This window comes from Capra hircus, chromosome 14 (assembly GCF_001704415.2).
Source record: "Capra hircus breed San Clemente chromosome 14, ASM170441v1, whole genome shotgun sequence".
NCBI classification, from domain to species: Eukaryota; Metazoa; Chordata; class Mammalia; order Artiodactyla; family Bovidae; genus Capra; species Capra hircus.
The window spans coordinates 89249101-89268154 of NC_030821.1; the positions used below are offsets into that span (position 1 = coordinate 89249101).

A 19054-nucleotide genomic window follows, 5' to 3' on the forward strand; every position below is an offset into this window, starting at 1 on the left:
TCTATTTGGGAGAGTTTCTCACTGGCCCATGCAGTCACATATTCTCCGTACAGTCAACAGCTGGGATCCCACTAGTGAACTCCAGATACATTACTTAACTCACATTGAGTCCCATTTGCCCTCTAAATTCCCCACATTAATATCTTATCTTATCATACAATGTTTTAAAGTTATTCTGGAAATTTTAAGAATCTAAAGTATCTGAGGACTATGAAAAACACTCAAAATGCAGAGAAGAAACAGTCATCTAACAAGCTTAATTGTTCCCTTTTAATTCAGACAAAGACTAGGGTTCCTACACTTGGGAGTATACATGTAAATATGTAGCAGTTATATTGAGTAATATACTTTTTACTTTTATAATTTTATAAATTCTATGAACTGTGAATATAACTATATGATTCAGTATTCAGGTATTATGAATACTAAGGTGTCAAAATCATGATTCCTTATTTTCAAATCATTCCCAGAAAATCTATTTAAGTTCTTATTTCTATCTCTATGTAAGTATACAGATAGGCACACCAGACATATGCATGTATATTTATGCTCTACCTTTTCCCCAAAGATTTAATTTATGCAAATTTTAGAATTTTTTTCTAACAACTAAGCTGTGATATTTATAGGTAGTCAGTGTTCACTCATTTTTCTATGGAATGTGAAAAAAATAGACAACACTGGGAAGTAAGAATAATAGATAACTGTGGAATATCTTTTGATATATTTGTTTTTAATTAATTCTTTACCTCAGTTGATCCCCATAAGTACAAAGATAAAATGGCACTGATCAATAAAATGTTGTCAGCCAGGTTTTTCATAGTCCATTTTCCATAAATTTATCTAGACATAAAAAGCTTAGATATGAGTACATAGAGATGCTAAGTTGTTAGAATTCAGATAAGAAAATTCATTTTTCTAAGCTGATACAGTTATGACTTAGAGATGTTCAGTCATAATTCCACAGCTTTGCCCCACTGGCTCCTTCACAAGCACATACACCAAATATCACTCACGTAGTAACCATGTGTGTTTTCAAGCAAGTAGTGTTTCACCTGTATTATACTATCACTGAAATCATTCTAAGATCTTTACAGTTGGATATCTTAGATATAAGAAGCGTTAGAACTAATTATCTTATGGCTAATTTCAGGGATCATCACTGAATATAAAGCATTATTAACTATCAACTAGATGTAAAACACTACTGAGCATAATGTAGAATCCCTGATCTCTAGAAATTTGCAATGTCTTCTGAGGATTTAGAAACACGCATGTGAAAAATGAAAGTGAAAGTCGCTCAGTCTTGTCTGACTCTTTGCCACTGCGTGGACTATACAGTCCATGGAATTCTCCAGGCCAGAATACTGGGATGGTAGCCTTTCCCTTCTCCAGGGGATCTTCCCAACCCAGGGATTGAACTGGGTTGCAGTGAAAAATAGAATGCAATTGAAAAATAGAATGCAATTCTGAAAAACACAAATAAATGCTCTAGTTTCAATAAAAGGTAGTAATTTGAATATTAAGTGATTTCAACCTACATTTCTTATAGCCATCCTACCCGAGATTCCTAAGATATCCTCTTTTTAAAAAATGAATTTATTTATTTTAATTGGAGGCTAATTACTTTACAATATTCTTTGGTTTTGCCATACATCAACATGAATCCACCACAGTATACACGTGTTCCCCATCCTGAACCCCTCTCCCACCTCCCTCCCCGTACCATCCCTCTGGGTCATCCCAGTGCACCAGCCCCGAGCATCCAGTATCATGCATCGAACCTGGACTGGCAATTCGTTTCATATATGATATTATACATGTTTCAATGCCATTTTTCCAAATCATCCCACCCTCTCCCTCTCCCTCTGAGTCCAAAAGACTGTTCTATACATCTGTGTCTCTTTTGCTGTCTTGCATACAGGGTTATCAATACCATCTTTCTAAATTCCATATACATGCATTAGTATACTGTATTGGTGTTTTTCTTTCTGGCTTACTTCACTCTGAATAATCAGCTCCAGTTTCATCCACCTCATTAGAACTGATTCAAATATATTCTTTTTAATGGCTGAGTAATACTCTAGTGTGTATATATACCACAGCTTTCTTACCCATTCGTCTACTGATGGACATCTAGGTTGCTTCCATGTCCTGGCTATTATAAATAGTGCTGTGATGAACATTGGGGTACACGTGTGTCTTTCAATTCTGGTTTCCTTGGTGTGTATGCCCAGCAGTGGGATTGCTGGGTCATAAGGCAGTTCTATTTCCAGTTTTTTAAGGAATTTCCACACTGTTCTCCATAGTGGCTGTACTAGTTTGCATTCCCACCAACAGTGCAAGAAGGTTCCCTTTTCTCCATACCCTCTCCAGCATTTATTGCTTGCAGACTTGTATAGCAGCCATTCTGACTGGCGTGAAATGGTACCTCATTGTGGTTTTGATTTGCATTTCTCTGACAATGAGTGATGTTGAGCATGTTTTCATGTGTTTGTTAGCCATCCATATGTCTTCTTTGGAGAAATGTCTGTTTAGTTCTTTGGCTCATTTTTTGATTGGGTCATTTATTTTTCTGGAATTGAGCTGCAGGAGATACATGTATATTTTTGAGATTAGTTGTTTGTTAGTTGCTTCATTTGCTATTTTTTTCTCCCATTCTGAAGGCTGTCTTTTCACCTTGCTTATAGTTTCCTTTGTTGTACAGAAGCTTTTAATTTTAATTAGATCCCATTTGTTTATTTTTGCTTTTATTTCCAATATTCTGGGAGGTAGGTCATAGAGGATCCTGCTGTGATTTATGTCGGAGAGTGTTTTCCCTATGTTTTATCCTCTTAAAGAAAAAAAAAACTGTGATAAGAAACGTGTCTGTGATGAAGAGTGTAGGTAAGACACACACTTGGTTCTCCTTGGTTAGGCTGACATGGGCCACGGAGCAGAAGAAAGCAGGGGAACATTCAAAACAAAAAATTGGGTCTCTGGTCACCACTTTTGCAAGATTTGATCGTGCAAGTTCTGATCATGGGCAGTGATGTTTTAGTGTAGGGTCATGTGAGAACAGCTTCCCAGCTTTTAAGAAACACGTATTGCTCTGTATATTGCTGGCCCACTGCCCCCAGCCAACACTAGTCACTGTTTAGATATAGTACACAAATCAGTTACTAATGACTCAAACTAGGAAATAACAGATTTAACTTTTCCTTCCTTCTCTCCTTGTATGGCAAGGAGGCAAGTGATTTAACTTTGCTCAAAAGGAATGGGAGAAAGTTGGACATTGACTAAGGAAAGTATCAGATAAGAATAGGATGTCATATATTATCAGTAGGGAATCAAAATTGCTGGGAGAAATATCAATAACCTCAGATATACAGATGACACCACCCTTATGACAGAAAGTGAAGAAGAACTAAAGGGCCTCTTGATGAAAGTGAAAGAGGAGAGTGAAAAAGTTGGCTTACAACTCAACATTCAGAAAATTAAGATCATGGCATCTGGTCCCATCACTTCATGGCAAATAGATGGGGAAACAATGGAAACAGTGACAGACTTTATTTGGGGGGGCTCCAAAATCACTGTAGATGGTGACTGCAGCCATGAAATTAAAAGATGCTTGCTCTTTGGAAGAAAAGCTATGACCAACCTAGACAGTATATTAAAAAGCAGAGACATTACTTTGCCAACAAAGGTCTGTCTAGTCAAAGCTATGGTTTTTCCAGTAGTCACGTATGGATGTGAGAGGTGAACTGTAAAGGAAGCTGAGTGCTGAAGAATTGATGCTTTTGAAGTGTGGTGTTGGAGAAGACTCTTGAGCGTCCCTTAGACTGCAAGAAGATTCAACCAGTCAATCCTAAAGGAAATCAGTCTTGAATATTCATTGGAAAGATTAATGCTGAAGCTGAAAGTCCTATACTTTGGCCATCTGATGTGAAGAACCGACTCTTTGGAAAAGACCCTGATGCTGGGATAGATTGAAGGCATGAGGAGAAGGGGACAACAGAGGATGAGATGGTTGGATGGCATCACCGACCCTATGGACATGAGTTTGAGTAAGCTCCGGGAGTTGGCGATGGACAAGGAAGACTGGCCTACTGCAGTCCATTGGGTCAAAAAGAGTTGGACACGACTGAGCAACTGAACTGAACTGATCAAAATTTGCATAAATAAAACACATTTCATTATTTAGTGTGAACAACACTCATCATTCCTACATAGCATCCACTCCATTGTTGGGATGATAAGTGTTTCTTCTTGGTTGGCTGACACATTAACCCACTCCAGTATTCTTGCCTGGAGAACGTGGACAGAGAAGCCTGATGGGCTACAATCCGTAGGGTTGCAGAATCAGACACAACTGAAGCGACTTAGCACAGCACATGTATCTCCTATGGGCTTCCCAGGTGGTGCTAGTGGAAAAGAACCCACGTGCTAGTGCAGGAGACCTAAGAAAAATAGGTTTGATCCCGGGTTGGGAAGATCTCCTGGGTGAGGGCATGGCAACCCACTCCAGTTTCTGGCCAGGAGAATCCCCATAGACAGAGTAGCCTCTTTCTCATCTATAGTACCAATCAAGTGTCATACTATGGAAGGATGTATGTATGTATTTGTGTGTTCAGTGGTCTTTGTGGTCTGTTTCTATTACCTCACCATACCCAGAATTTCTGGAAGTCCAACCTGTGTTTTCTGTTGTCTCCAAATTTTCATTGCAGTCACTAATTGAGCATCAAGTTCACAATGATATTAGTTGATATATTTGACAACAAAGAAGTGCTCTTGTATCTCCTGTTCACTCTCTGTGCCACTTTGTACCTGGTCGTATCCAAAGAATAACTGAACACATGTAAGAATTAAAGATTTTAAAATTTAAAAAATAAAATAAAATAAAGTCTCCTGCTAAAAAAATAAAAAATAAAAATAAATATACATTAATGTGTTGTAGTGGAAAGATCTTTGGTTTTTGCAAGTGAAAACATATTTGAATTTAGATATTACATTTCACATCTGTGTTGCTCCTCTGGTCTTAGTTTCTTCAGCTGCACATTGAGGACAGAATAGTAACACCCTCCTCATGAGAAGGCCACATGAGGTGCTGTAAAGGAGAGAACTTGGTAGTTAGCAAACTAGCAAATGCTATTAATAAATATTAGTAGTATTATCACGTCCCTGTGCTCCAGTGAGAGTCCATCAGGATGACACTTATAGTTGAACAAGTTGGGTTTGTCACTCTCCACAGTGAGGGGGAATTATCATAGGGAACTGCAGGGCATCTTAGTAAGAGGGTGGTGTTTTTGCTGTTTAATCATTCAGTCATGTCCAACTCTTTTGCGATCCCATAGACTGTAGTCCACAAGGCTCCTCTGCCCATGGGATTTCCCAGACAAGAGTACTGGAGTGGAATACCATTTCCTTCTCCAGGGGATCTTCCTGACCCAGGGATCAAACCCAAGTCTCCTGCATTGGCAGAGAGATTCTTTACTACTGAGGTACCAGGGAAGCCCAAGAGGGTATTAGGAAAGACTTGTCAATGGTTTGGGCTTGTGCTGGGTGATTTCAGACAAAGTTTATTAAAGTAGGACTTTGCTTCACATTTGGTGGTGTCAGGGTGAGGGGGGCAGCTCTAGGATTTAGTATCTTAGTAAATATGTAGGACAAGTGAAGACCAGCTGAGTTGGTGTGTCACTCATCGTAGCTGAGAGAGGAAAATGCAGCTCCTCTCTCGGAATGTGTGTTCTGAGAATGTGTGTTCCACTGGGACCTGTCTTTGTCCATGAAGTGGTTTTGGTTTACCTCATTTTGATCACAGTCTCAAAGTGACCTTGTCTGGTATTCATGTGCTCTGTGATGGTTTTAGGTCCAACAAGAGATAACACATCATTACGACACCAAGGAGGCTGCCAATAACACTGAAGTTTGGCTAAGTTTGTCAGGCCCTTGCCTGGGTGTCCCCTAGATGGTGACCCCTCCTCCATGGTGACGGGATCACTTTAGATGTTTCTGTTTTTAGTGATTTTGATTAATATTCAGCTGGAGAAAATTAACAGGCATTATGAAATGTTTACATTTCCTAGGTAATGCCCTCCCTTAACATTATATAGATGTGTATCTGCAAAATAAAATCTACCTTATCTTTTCCAAAATTAAATTATTTGGGGAAAATAAATGTTTAAGTGTTCACTTCAAAGTCTCAAGGCTCATTATAATTTCCTTCATAGTATTTGGCTTTATAGTAATAGTAATAATTCTTTCCCTTTGTCCAAAGTTGAAGACTGGAGAAACAAGTGATTCAAGTTTGGCCCTACTTGTTTCTGTTTTGACAATTCTTTTTCTGATATACATTTATGAAGTAGAGGATAAATAATAGCAAAGATAGGCAGGGGTAAATAATATGTAAGTGACAGATAGGAGACTGAAATAAGGAATTATTGACAAGTTTTCATTTATCTATAAGAACTATGTCTGAATGAATAAATATGGTTCAGTGGTCTGGAATTCACAAGACATGGATGAAGGTTTCATCCCAGTCCTTAATTGTAAATATTTACTTTGGCAACTTCTTTCTCTTTTCTATTCCCCACTTTGATTTGTAAAGCAGAGCCAGTATTCATTACCCTTCATATCTTAGGAATGTTCTACGATTAAAGTTAGGTTAAGAATCTTGAAAAGTATAAAATAACATAAAGTTGAGGGTATTTATCATGATTTAGATAAGAATATTACTTGAAAAGCGAGGGATTTGGTGAAATAAACTCAGGATATTATGATAGTTTTTGAGCTTTGCTTCTTATGGACATGTTTAACCAGATACTCAAAAGAGATTCCTTGGGCAGGATTTTTCTAAGGAGAAGTAGGTACGTGTCAGTCTATGGGACTGAGCAGTCCTGCCTTTGAGAAATCCATTCCTTAGGATCCAGAGCCTTTCTAGAGAGATTTGATTTGGTTGTACTTTCCAGATACATTTGCCGACTCTTATAAACTCCAAGAAGAAGGAAAGAACCACCTGATAGTAGGTCCTAAGGAATAGAGCTGGACCCAAATATCTGTTACCATGAGCACAAGGCTTCAGTCTCCTGCGGTGCTAGTATTTTGAGTCTTCAGCATCTGTGAGAGGGTGACCTCCCACTGTCCCTCTGCAGGGAGCTCCTGAGGAGACAGTGAGTAGAAAGATGCTGAGACTTTGCCCTATCTGACTCACTATCTGAGAGGTCCCTGATCTCTCAGCATGAGGATGTTATAATTTACAACACAAATGATACCTCATTAACCTGGTCTTTAATTAATTTATATTTTATAATCTTAACCTTCTGGTCTATTATGTAGTGATTGTATTCATTTTGTGTCATTTCAGATTTTTAAGCACTATTCTGGTGATCTTTCGGTGCTTAGCTTATGAAATTTAAAAAAAAAATCATTATGTCTGTGTTAATTCTGGATTGTTTTCTTTTACTATTTAATATTTTTCTCATTTAAACTTTATCTTAACTTCATCTTAACTTACTTTTTAAATCCTTAGTCTTACCATGGTAATTTGCTTCTATCCTTAATTCTATTTATTTAAAAGGGTATTTCATTTTGATATCTCCTGTCTTGTCATTTATATAAAAATGGCAGATACAAAACATAAGTTTAGGCTCTTCAGCATATGGTTCTTCCATATTTCAGTCTTGTATTCCAAAGGAGTCTTTCCCATTTCCTGGGTAACTCTCAAGTCAATAAAAATCAAGGCTCTCCAACTTTGCCATTCCAAGTCAGATAGCCTACAAGCCAGCTTTTCTCCCCCAACTCTTCCCTATTGGTAACTTAATCAGCCGGCAATAATCAACCCAGAACAGTTGTTGAAATGATTGTTTTAGTGTACAAAATACTCATGACTTGGGTTTATTGTTATCCAGCCAGTTCTAGAGTGTCACTAGTTATTCTCAAGATAAGAAAATAGACTGAAGCATAGTATTTTCATTAAAATGTATCATAGTCACCAGGAACTATATTCAACATCCTTGAATAAACCATAATGACAAAGAATATAATAAAGGATGTGTATCTATGTATAACTGAATCACTTTGGTATAAAAATAAATTAACACAACATTAAATCAATTATGCTTCAATAAAAATTTTAAAGTTATAAAATAAAATGTATCATAGGAACTAACTTGTCCCCTGCATATGGGAGACAGATTTTTCTTCCAAGTGAACACAACTGCAGAAGGAAGCTTATATAACAAAGTAAAACCCAGGAATCTAACAATTTAAACATGGTAATTTTAATTTTTCTGTGTCCAGAAAATGTCTTCATGTGTCACATTACTGAAAAAAAAAAACTTTGTGTCTGCAGAGTGGCGCTGTTTTATAAGGAAGTGCTGCTCTGAAGGTAGGACTGGCTGATCTTAGCATCTTCCCAGCTTTAAAATATGGCCTCCTATTCTCCATCATTGGACGCCTTTGTGCGATGGTTCACAAGTGACAGGCATTTGGAGTTTTTAAATTGAAAAAGGACACTGAAAAAGCCCAACTGCAAATGCTGATGATAGAAATGAAGAGAAAAATGAAAAGCCCAAGAAAATGTTGACTCTTCACAGAAGAAATTATGCCTTATAATGTGATGTCAAATGGTGTTCCATGAAAGAAAAAATAAGAGACGAGGGAGGGAGGAAATTTGGGAGAGACGACTTTAAACAAAGTCTGTTCAATGCAGGATTCCCTGGGTTATGTCTGTAATGGCACTGCAGATTCAACATGTTCCAGATAGACATTTTTATTGCAGGGCTATATGCCTGCTGACCTGTTTGAAAGTTCCTCTAACTCAGTTCAGTAACAGGTCCTACCATTTACCCCTGTCTGGGCTGTAGTCTAGTCCGCTAACATCTGCCACATTAATTCCCGGCCCTCTGCAGCCCAGTCTGCACAGATCCACAAAATAGAAGGGCTCAAATGTGAATGACGCCATGTCTCTTCACGACTATAAAGTCCTCTCGTGGTGTCTTAGCTTTTTGGTCCTGTACCTGCTGGACTCCCCAAGATCTGGCTTCTGTTGCCCTGAGGACCCACCTCCTGCTGTGTCTCCCTCTTCATGAGCCCCAAACTCATCTCTTTCCTGAAATGCACAAAGCCTTCCTGCCCTCAAGCCCTCCTTGGGTGGAGCCCTCCATGGAGCTCAGGTCTCTGGCTCCTCCTAGTGATGGGAACTCAGCTCTTCTGTGGTCATTTTGTCTTTATAACTCTTCCTGCTGAAACTGTTGTTTCTCCTTTGTTTCCTTGTTTGCTGTCATCTGTCTCCACCACAGCCCCTCAGACGGTGGGTTCCAGGAGGGCAGAGTGTGGTGGGTCTTCATGCGCACAGTTGTGCATGAGTCTAGGAGAGCCAGGCCAATCACAGTGTGGATTCTCAGGACGGTGTCCACAGCCTGCAAGACCAGTTTTGGAATGTCTGCATACATGTTTACGTGCTAAGTCGCTTCAGTCCTGTCCGACTCTATGCGACCCCATGGACTGTAGTCCACCAGGCTTCTCTGTCCATAGGGTTCTGCAGGCAAAAATACTGGAGTAGGTTCCCATTTCCTCCTCCAGGGGGTCCACCCCATCCAGGGATTGAACCCAGGCCTCTATGTCTCCTGCATTGTCAGGTGGATTCTGGACCACGAGTGCCACCTGGGAAGGCCATATTGGATTGTTTCAGTTCAATTCAGTTCAGTTCAGTCACTCAGTCGTGTCCGACTCTTTGCAACACCATTAATTTCAGCATGCCAGGCCTCCCTGTCCATCACCAACTTCCGGAGTTCAACCAAACTCATGTGCATCAAATCGGTGATGCCATCCAGCCATCTCATCCTCTGTTGTCCCCTTCTCTTCCTGCCCCCAATCCCTCCCAGCATCACAGTCTTTTCCAATGAGTCAACTCTTTGCATGAGGTGGCCACAATATTGGAATTTCAGCTTCAGCATCAGTCCTTCCAATGAACACCCAGGACTGATCTCCTTTAGGATGGACTGGTTGGCTCTCCTTACAGTCCAAGGGACTCACAAGAGTCTTCTCCAGCACCACAATTCAAAAGCATCAATTCTTCGGCACTCAGCTTTCTTCACAGTCCAACTCTCACATCCATACATGACCACTGGAAAAACCACAGCCTTGACTAGACAGAGCTTTGTTGGCAAAGTAATGTCTCTGCTTTTTAATATGCTATCTAGGTTGGTCATAACTTTTCTTCCAAGGAGTAAGCATCTTTTAATTTTGGTTGCAGTCACCATCTGCAGTGATTTTGGAGCCCCCCAAAATGAAGTCTGACACTGTTTCCACTGTTTCCCCTTCTATTTCCCATGAAATGATGGGACTGGATGCCATGATCTTCGTTTTCTGAATGTTGAGTTTTAAGCCAACTTTTTCACTCTCCTCTTTCACTTTCATCAAGAGGCTTTTTAGCTCCTCTTCACTTTCTGCAATAAGGGTGGTGTCATCTGCATATCTGAGGTTACTGATATTTCTCCTGGCAATCTTGATTCCAGCTTGTGTTTCTTCCAGTCCAGCGTTTCTCATGATGTACTCTGCGTATAAGTTAAATAAGCAGGGTGACAATATACAGCCTTGACAGACTCCTTTTCCTCTTTGGAACCAGTCTGTTGGATTGTTTACATTTCCCCCAACCATCAGAAAGACTTTTCTGACAGAATGACAGATACTAATTAGCTTGCAATAGGCACAGATTTTGGAGAAGGAAATGGCAACCCACTCCAGTGTTCTTGCCTGGAGAATCCTGTGGACAGGGGAACCTGGTGGGCTGCTGTCCGTGGGGTTGCACAGAGTTGGACGTGACTGAAGCAACTTAGCAGCAGCAGCAGCAAGCACAGATCTCTAGAAAGAAAGCTTTGAGGTGTTTTCAAACTCATGGGTTTGCAGAGTCTGGATTCGCCCTGCAAGTATGTAGGACAGTCCCATCTGAGTAAGTGGAGATGGGGTGGGGAGTGCTTTGATAGTCTCTCTGGTCTGAACTCACCCGGGTGGAGAGCAAACCTAAATGCATCTGGGAGAGGCAGCTTCAGCACTGCTTTGGATTCTCCAGCAAGCATCAGATAAGAAGAAAAAAGTCTCTTCATGGCTTGTGTGGTACCTAGCTAAGTGGTTATGAAAAAGAAACCTAAGGTGTATCATATGATAATTGGTTTTCAAGGATCTCAACATTTATCCCTGAAGTGTAATGTACATGTCAGCTTGGGAAATGCTTAAATGTCCAAAACAGAGCTCTTAATTTCCACCCCTCAAAAACATCAACTTTTTTTTTCATTTTAGTGAAATAACACTACCATTTCTGAAAGACGTTTCTTTTTTTCTTCTTGGTTCAGATATTTTCACAGAGATATTGTGATACTCTTTTCTTAAAAAAAGTTTTATTGGAGTATAGTTGATTTAGTTTATTTCAGGTGTACAGCAAGTGATTCAGTTATATGTACATATGTACCAATATTTTTTTTCCGATTCTTCCCTCTTGTCAGTTATTATGGTTGTTGTTTGGTCACTAAGTCATGTCCAACTCTTTTGTGACCCTGTGAACTGTAACCTGCCAGGCTCCTCTGTCCATGGGATTTCCCAGGCAAGAATACTGAAGTAGGTTGCTATTTCCTACTCCAGGGCATCTTCCTGACCCAGAGAACTAACCTACATTGTGTCTCCTGTCTCCTGCATTGGCAGACAGATTCATACCACTGCGCCACCAGGGAAGTATAGTTTCATTTGCTCTGCAGTAGGTCTTTCTTGCTTATCTGTTTTATATATAATAGTGTGTATATCTTAATCCCAAACTCCTAATTTATCCTCTGCCCCCCACCCTTGTTGTTGTTCAGTCACTCAGTTGTGTCCAACTCTTTGTGACACCATGGACTGCAGCACACCAGACTTCCCTGTCCATCACCAACTCCTGGAGTTTACTCAGGCTCATGTCCATTGAGTCGGTAATGCCATCCAACTGTCTCATCCTGTCATCCCCCTTCTCCTCCCGCCTTCAATCTTTCCCAGCATCAAGGTCTTTTCCAATGAGTCAGTTCTTTGCATCAAGTGGCCAAAGTATTGGTTTTCAGCTTCAGCATCAATCCTTCCAAAGAAATCCCAGGGCTGATCTCCTTCAGAATGGACTGGTTCGATCTCCTTGCAGTCCAAGGGACTCTCAAGAGTCTTCTCCAACACCACAGTTCAAAAGCATCAATTCTTTGGTGCTCAGCTTTCTTTATAGTCCAACTCCCACATCTGTACGTGACCACTGGAAAACCATAGCTTTGACTATATGGACCTTTGTCAGCAAAGTCATGTCTCTGCTTTTTAACACACTGACTAGGTTTGCCATTGCTTTTCTTCCAAGGAGTTCATGTCTTTAATGGCTGCAGTCACCATCTGCAGTGATTTTGGAGCCCAAGAAAATAAACAAAGTCTGTTGCTTTCCATTGTTTCCCCATCTGTTTGCCATGAGGTGATGGGACTGGATTCTGGATTCTATGATCTTCATTTTTTGAATGCTGAGTTTTAAGCCAGCCTTTTCACTCTTTTCTTTCACCTTCATTAAGAGATTCTTTTGTTCCTCTTTACTTTCTACCATAAGGGTGGTGTCATCTGCATATGTGAGGTTGTTGATATTTCTCCTACCAGTCTTGATTCCAGCTTGTGCTTCACCCATCCTGGCATTTTGCATGATGTACTCTGCATATAAGTTAAATAAGCAGGGTGACAATATAAGCCTTGATGTACTTCTTTCCCAGTTTAGAACCAGTCCACTGTTCCTTGTACAGTTGTAACTGTTGCTTCTTGACCAGCACACAGGTTTCGCAGGAGACAGGGAATGTGGTCTGGTATTACTCTCTCGTTAAGAATTTTCCACAGTTTGTGATCTACACAGTCAAAGACTTTAGCATTGTGAATGAAGCAGATTTTTTTTTTTTTTGAATTCTCTAGCTTTTTTGGTGATCCAACAGATGTTTGCAATTTGATCTCTGGTTCCTCTGCCTTTTCTAAATCCAGCTTGTGATCTACAAAAAGACTTTAGCATTGTGAATGAAGCAGTTTTTTTTTTTTTTTTTAATTCTCTAGCTTTTTTAGTGATCCAACTGATGTTTGCAGTTTAATCTATGGTTCCTCCACCTTTTCTAAATCCAGCTTGTACATCTAGAAGTTCTCAATTCATATACTGTTTAAGCCTAACTTAAAGGATTTTGAGCATTCCTTTGCTAGCCAGTGAAGTGGGTGCAATTGTGCAGTAGTTTGAACATTCTTTGGCATTGCTCTTCTTTGGAATTGGAATGAAAAGTGACCTTTTCTGCCACCTTAGAACATAATCAATGATTTTTTTTTAAAATTCCAAGATGACAAAATAAATGTTCCACACTTGACACTAAAAGAAATTCTTTCGTATACATATTGGTCAATTATCGAATCCTTTAAATTAAATTCCCATACCCCTCTCTTTCTGACTTCTCAATTTTCCATTTTCCCACTGGAAATGGAAATTTGATTTATCACACTATATAACACACTAAGGGAATACTGGTCTTTTCTTCTTTTTAAGAAAGTATGTAATCAGTTAGTTTGTCATAGCCATTCTTTCATATTGGGCAGGGAATATTCACAAAAAGAGACTTCTAGTTCTCAGTGTAAAATAAAACATCAGAAACTTACACTTGATGCATTTTCATTATTATTTATTTTATGTAACTGATTTATAAACAAAACTTCCTGTATAAAGTATATGTTTTGCTGATGTTTATAGTGGTGTCAAAGTTCAGAATTCCCTCAAATGTCTAATTTTACTCGTTCTTGAACTTTAGCCACAACATAAAATGTGTACTTTAACAGAAAGACTGAACTAATGTTACAAATGTATGGACTGAAAATGTTTAAAAAAATTTTAACAATGATTACGCTTACTCCTTGGAAGAAAAGTTATGACCAACCTAGACATCGTATTGAAAAGCAGAGACATTACTTTGCCAACAAAGGTCCGTCTAGTCAAGGCTATGGTTTTTCTAGTGGTCATGTATGGATGTGAGAGTTGGACTGTGAAGACAGCTGAGTGCCGAACAATTGATGCTTTTGAACTGTGGTGTTGGAGAAGACTCTTGAGAGTCCCTTGGACTCCAAGGAGACCCAACCAGTCTATTCTAAAGGAGATCAGCCCTGGGATTTCTTTGGAAGGATTGATGCTAAAGCTGAAACTCCAATACTTTGGCCACCTCATGCGAAGAGTTGACTCATTGGAAAAGACTTTGATGCTGGGAGGGATTGGGGGCAGGAGGAGAAGGGGATGACAGAGGGTGAGATGGCTGGATGGCATCACTGACTCGATGGACATGAGTCTGATTGAACTCTGGGAGTTGGTGATGGACAGAGAGGCCTGGCGTGCTGTGATTCATGGGGTCACAAAGAGTCGGACATGACTTAGCGACTGAACTGAATTGAACTGATGCAAAGTCTTCTTTCAAAAAAAAAATTCAACTGAGCAAAACACTTCACAAATAATCTGTTTTTCTAATATGTCTAATATGTCTTCAGCAAGATATTTTCTCTCCTCACCCATAATATAGCCCCCTGCTGAATTATCTACTCTTGAGTCGTACTCTATCTCACTCATTCCTAAATTTACATCTTCCTAGCTGTATACACTTACCCTCTTTTCTTTGTAGTGAGTGTACAAGTGTTACATTCCTAAAAACTACTAATTTTTTTTTTTTACTTTAAAGCAGAATTCTTAAGGATATCACATATTCCTTTATTCTGGTCACTTAGCACTGAACTGATTGGTATCACTTAATTCATCTTTCTTTCTGTGTTGCTTTCTGAATGTTCTCAGTAACTTGAATACCTGTACAGTTTTAGGCCAAATAGGTGGTACCTACAGTGCAGGTATGAATCTTATTTTTTTAAACCCTTTCTCCTCTGAATGCAAACTTAATAAGTGTTATCTTAGAAAGGCAAACTTCTGAAATGGAAAACACACTCATCTTCAAAGCCAACATCTAGAGGAAATGGATTCACTAGACTTCTTTTTTGTCTGGCAAATGGATTATATAGTCAATAAGACTGTGTCAGGTACTGAAAGTGAGATGCTTAATGACATGAATGGGATGATTAAATTGGCCTTTTATGATTTTTTTTAATCACACAGTACCACTAGGTACATATTAAACAACTTTCTTTTTAACAGCTCCCTGCACAATCTGAAATTGGGTTGAAAGTACTCATTCCTATTCTGCCAGGGTGGGTCTTCACAGAAGCATTAGTTTATAACTTTGGATTTATGAAATAGATGAAAAGCAATGGAATGACATTGGAAAAAAGTGGACAGTAATATCCTGGTGCATTTTTAACACGTATATGCTAATTAATGCCTTGAGGTAAATATTTTGCCTGGTTCCTTTGCTCACTTTTCATTTGTGGCCTATGGGATTATACCTTCATGAATGCTTCTCCTTTGTCTAAACCATCCAAATCTTACCATACTAGTCTAACACAGTTGCTCCTAGTAGGTGTGATGAGTTTCCTGAGTGTTTTTATTGTTGTGTTAAATTGGTATTACTTTTCATTTTTTATTTACTTATTTATGTAAATAGAGTAATTCTTTTGATGAGTTCTAAAAGATTTTTGAGGGGTTGGAATCAAATTCTAGTATTTCTTGTAATACCTATCACAGTGTCTGGTGACTGAAAGATTCTCAATAGTCATTTGAATTAGTGAATAAATAAATGCATCTCAATTTGAACTTCTAAGGCTCAACCATCTGAATTCTATCCCAGCCTGGACACCTGGATGTCCCCTTGGCCCTCTCTCCGCTCAGGGCCCTTCCCTCGTGTCCCTGATCTCCCCAGGATGCCACCCTGGCAGGTTTCCTCCTCCAGCTCAGACCCTCCCTTGCTCTCCTGCTGCTCTTTCTCTGCCCTGCACCAGATACCATCCGAGTCCCACTGAAATCCTCCAATGGCTGCTTAACGATCGGAGCAAAGAGCTAAAATCCTTAACATGGCTGACAAAAAGTGTGAAATCTGGCCCCTGTCTCTTCCCTGACCTCCCTGGTAGTTATTCACCTGGCTGTCTGGGTGGTGCTCACAATGCCTCTCATTCGGTCCTGCCCAGTACCTCTGTATCTTCATAGAATAAGCACTTTCTTAGGGACTTCCTATTATCCTTCAAGTGTACTTGAAAACTTGCTTTGTCAGGTAAGGCTCCCAAGACCCTGTAAACTCTTGTCTCATTCTGTCTTGAAATCATCCTTTGCAGCAATGCTATAGAATTAATTTATTTGGCGTGTACCTAACTGTTTAACTTGTTTTAGGGAGTCCTTTTCTAAAATATGAGCTCTATAATTATCATTGTTTATTATATTCATTGCTACCTGTACCCATCTCCAAAATCAAGGTCTTGTCTTTTTAAGTGGTCAATAAATATATTTGAAGAAATAAATCAATAAATGAAATAATAGATACATAAAAGTAAATAGAAATGAAGAATGAGGTAATAGTTGTTTGGAGGGTAATAACATCTAATTGGATTCATTTAGAGTCTCTTGGTTAGCATTCATTTTCAAGGTTGGTTTCACCTTGTATAGGCACACCTCAGAAATATCACAGGTTCAGTTCAAGATCACCTCGATAAAGGGAATATCACAATAAAGTAAGTCATACCAATTTTTTGGTTCCCCAGTGCACATAAAAATTATGTTTACATTATACTGTAGTCTCTTAAGTGTGCAATAATAACATTATGTCTTAAAAGCAATGCACGTACCTTAATTTTAAAATACTTTATTGCTAAAAAATAGCAATAAAGCATCTGAGCCTTCTGATAATAGCATCTGAGCCTTCAGGAAATTGTAATCTTTTTGCTGGTAGAGGATCTTGCCCATATGTTGGTGGCTACTGACTGGTCAAGGTGGTTGTTGCTGAGGGCTCAAATGGAAGTGGCGATTTCTTAAAATGAGACAGAAAAGTTCCCACATTGGCTGATTCTTCATGAAACATTTCTCTGTAGCATGTAATCCTGTTTGATAGCATCTTGGCTATAATAGAACTACTTTCAAGATGGACGTCAGTCCTCTCAAACTTCCATTCTGCTTTAGCAACTACATTTATGTCATATTGTAAATCCTCTGTTGTCATTCAATAATCTTCACAGCATCTTCACCAGGAGTAGATTCCACTTCAAGAAACTTTCTTTACTTATCTACAACAACCGATTCCTCAACCCTTCAAGTTTTATCATGAAATTGCAGTAATTCAGTCACATCTTGGGAGAAAGAAATGGCAACCCACTCCAGTGTTCTTGCCTGGAGAATCTCAGGGATGGGGGAGCCTGGTGGGCTGCTGTCTATGGGGTCGCACAGAGTCAGACACAACTGAAGCGACTCAGCAGTAGCAGCAATAGTCACATCTTAATGCTCCCCATAAAATTCTAATTCTCTTGCTGTTTCCACATCTGCAGTTACTTCCTCCACTTAAGTCTCGAACCCCTTCAAGTCAATGAAGATTGTAATCAGTTTCCTCTAAACTTCTGTTAGTGTTGTTATTTGGAGCACTTCCCCATGAATCATGAATATTCTTAATGGCGTCTAGAATGGTGAATCCTTTCCAGAAGGTTTCTTCTTCACTGCCCAGATCTATCAGAGGAATCACTATAGCCGGTGCCTATAGGCTTACAAAATGTGTTTCTTAAATAATAGGACTTAAAGGTCAAAATATCGCCTTGATCTCCATCCATAAGAATGGACATTATGTTAGTGGGCATGAAAAAGCAACATTAGTCTCATTGTCTCCATCAGAGTTCTTGGGTGACCAAGTGCATTGTCAATAAGCAGTAATGTTTTGAAAAAAATCTTTTTTCTGAGCAGTAGGTCAAGAGTGGGCTTAAAATATTCAGTAAACCATGTTGTAAACAGATGTCCTGTCATGCAGGCTTTGTTGTTCCATTAATAGAACACAGAGAGAGAAGGTTTAGCATACTTTAAGGGCCCTAGGATTTTCAGAATAGTGAATGAGAACTGGCTTCAATTTAAAAGCTACATTAGCCCCTAGCAAGAGTGTCAGCATGTCCTTTGAAGTATTGAATCCGGGCATTTACTTCTCGTCTCCAAATATGAAAGTCTTAGCATCTTCTTCCAATCAAAGGCTGTTTGTATACAGTGAAAATCTGTTGTTTAGGGTAGCCACCCTCATGAATTATCTTAGCCACATCTCTGGATAACTTGCTTCAGCTTCTACATCAGCACTTGTTGCTGCACCTTGCACTTAGATGTTACAGAGACAGCTTCTTTACTTCAACTTCACGAGCCCGTCTCTGCCAGCTTCAGACTTTTCATCTGCAGCTTCCTCACCTCTCTCAGCCCTCATAGAATGGAAGGTAGTTTGGGCTTCCCTCGTGGCTCAGAGGGTAAAGCATCTGCCTGCAATGTGGGAGACCTGGGTTCAATCCCAGGGTGGGGAAGATCCCCTGGAGAAGGAAATGGCAACCCACTCCAGTACCCTTGCCTGGAAAGTTCCATGGACAGAGGAGGCTGATAGGCTACAGTCCATGGGGTCACAAAGAGTCAGACACGACTGGGCAACTTCACTTCAGGGCCCTATTATGTCTGGATGAGACTTCTGCATATGGGAATGGTGTGGTTGGTTGGATCTTCTCTCCAGAACGGTCAAACTTTCTCTGTATAATCAGGAAGTCTTTGTTCACTCCAGTGTGCACAAGAGTAGCACATTTAATTTCCTTTAAAATTTTCCTTTCCATCCACAACTTGGCTGGCTGTCACGAGGTGTGACTTTTGGCCTGCCTCAGCTTTCAACATGCCTTCCTCACTAAGCTTATTAATTTCTGGGTTTTGATTTCAGGTGAGAAATGTGTGACTCTTCCTTTCACTTGAACGCTTAGAGGCCTTTGTAGGGTTACATATTGGCCTGATTTCATTACTGTTGGGTCTCAGGGAATAGGGAGGCCCAAAGAGAGGGAGAGAGATGAAGGATCAGCTGCCGGGTGCAGCAGTCAGAACACACGCCAAACGCTTACCTGTTGAGTTCCCCGTCTCGTATATGCCTGGTGCCCCAAGGCA

The 19054-nt window shown here is 39.7% G+C and overlaps 1 protein-coding gene across 2 annotated transcripts in view; it reads left to right on the forward strand.

Moving 5' to 3' along the window:
• The window catches only part of ADGRB3 (adhesion G protein-coupled receptor B3), an 883764-nt gene that overhangs the window by 350092 nt on the left and 514618 nt on the right, over positions 1 to 19054 (forward strand). The window lies entirely within an intron of this gene.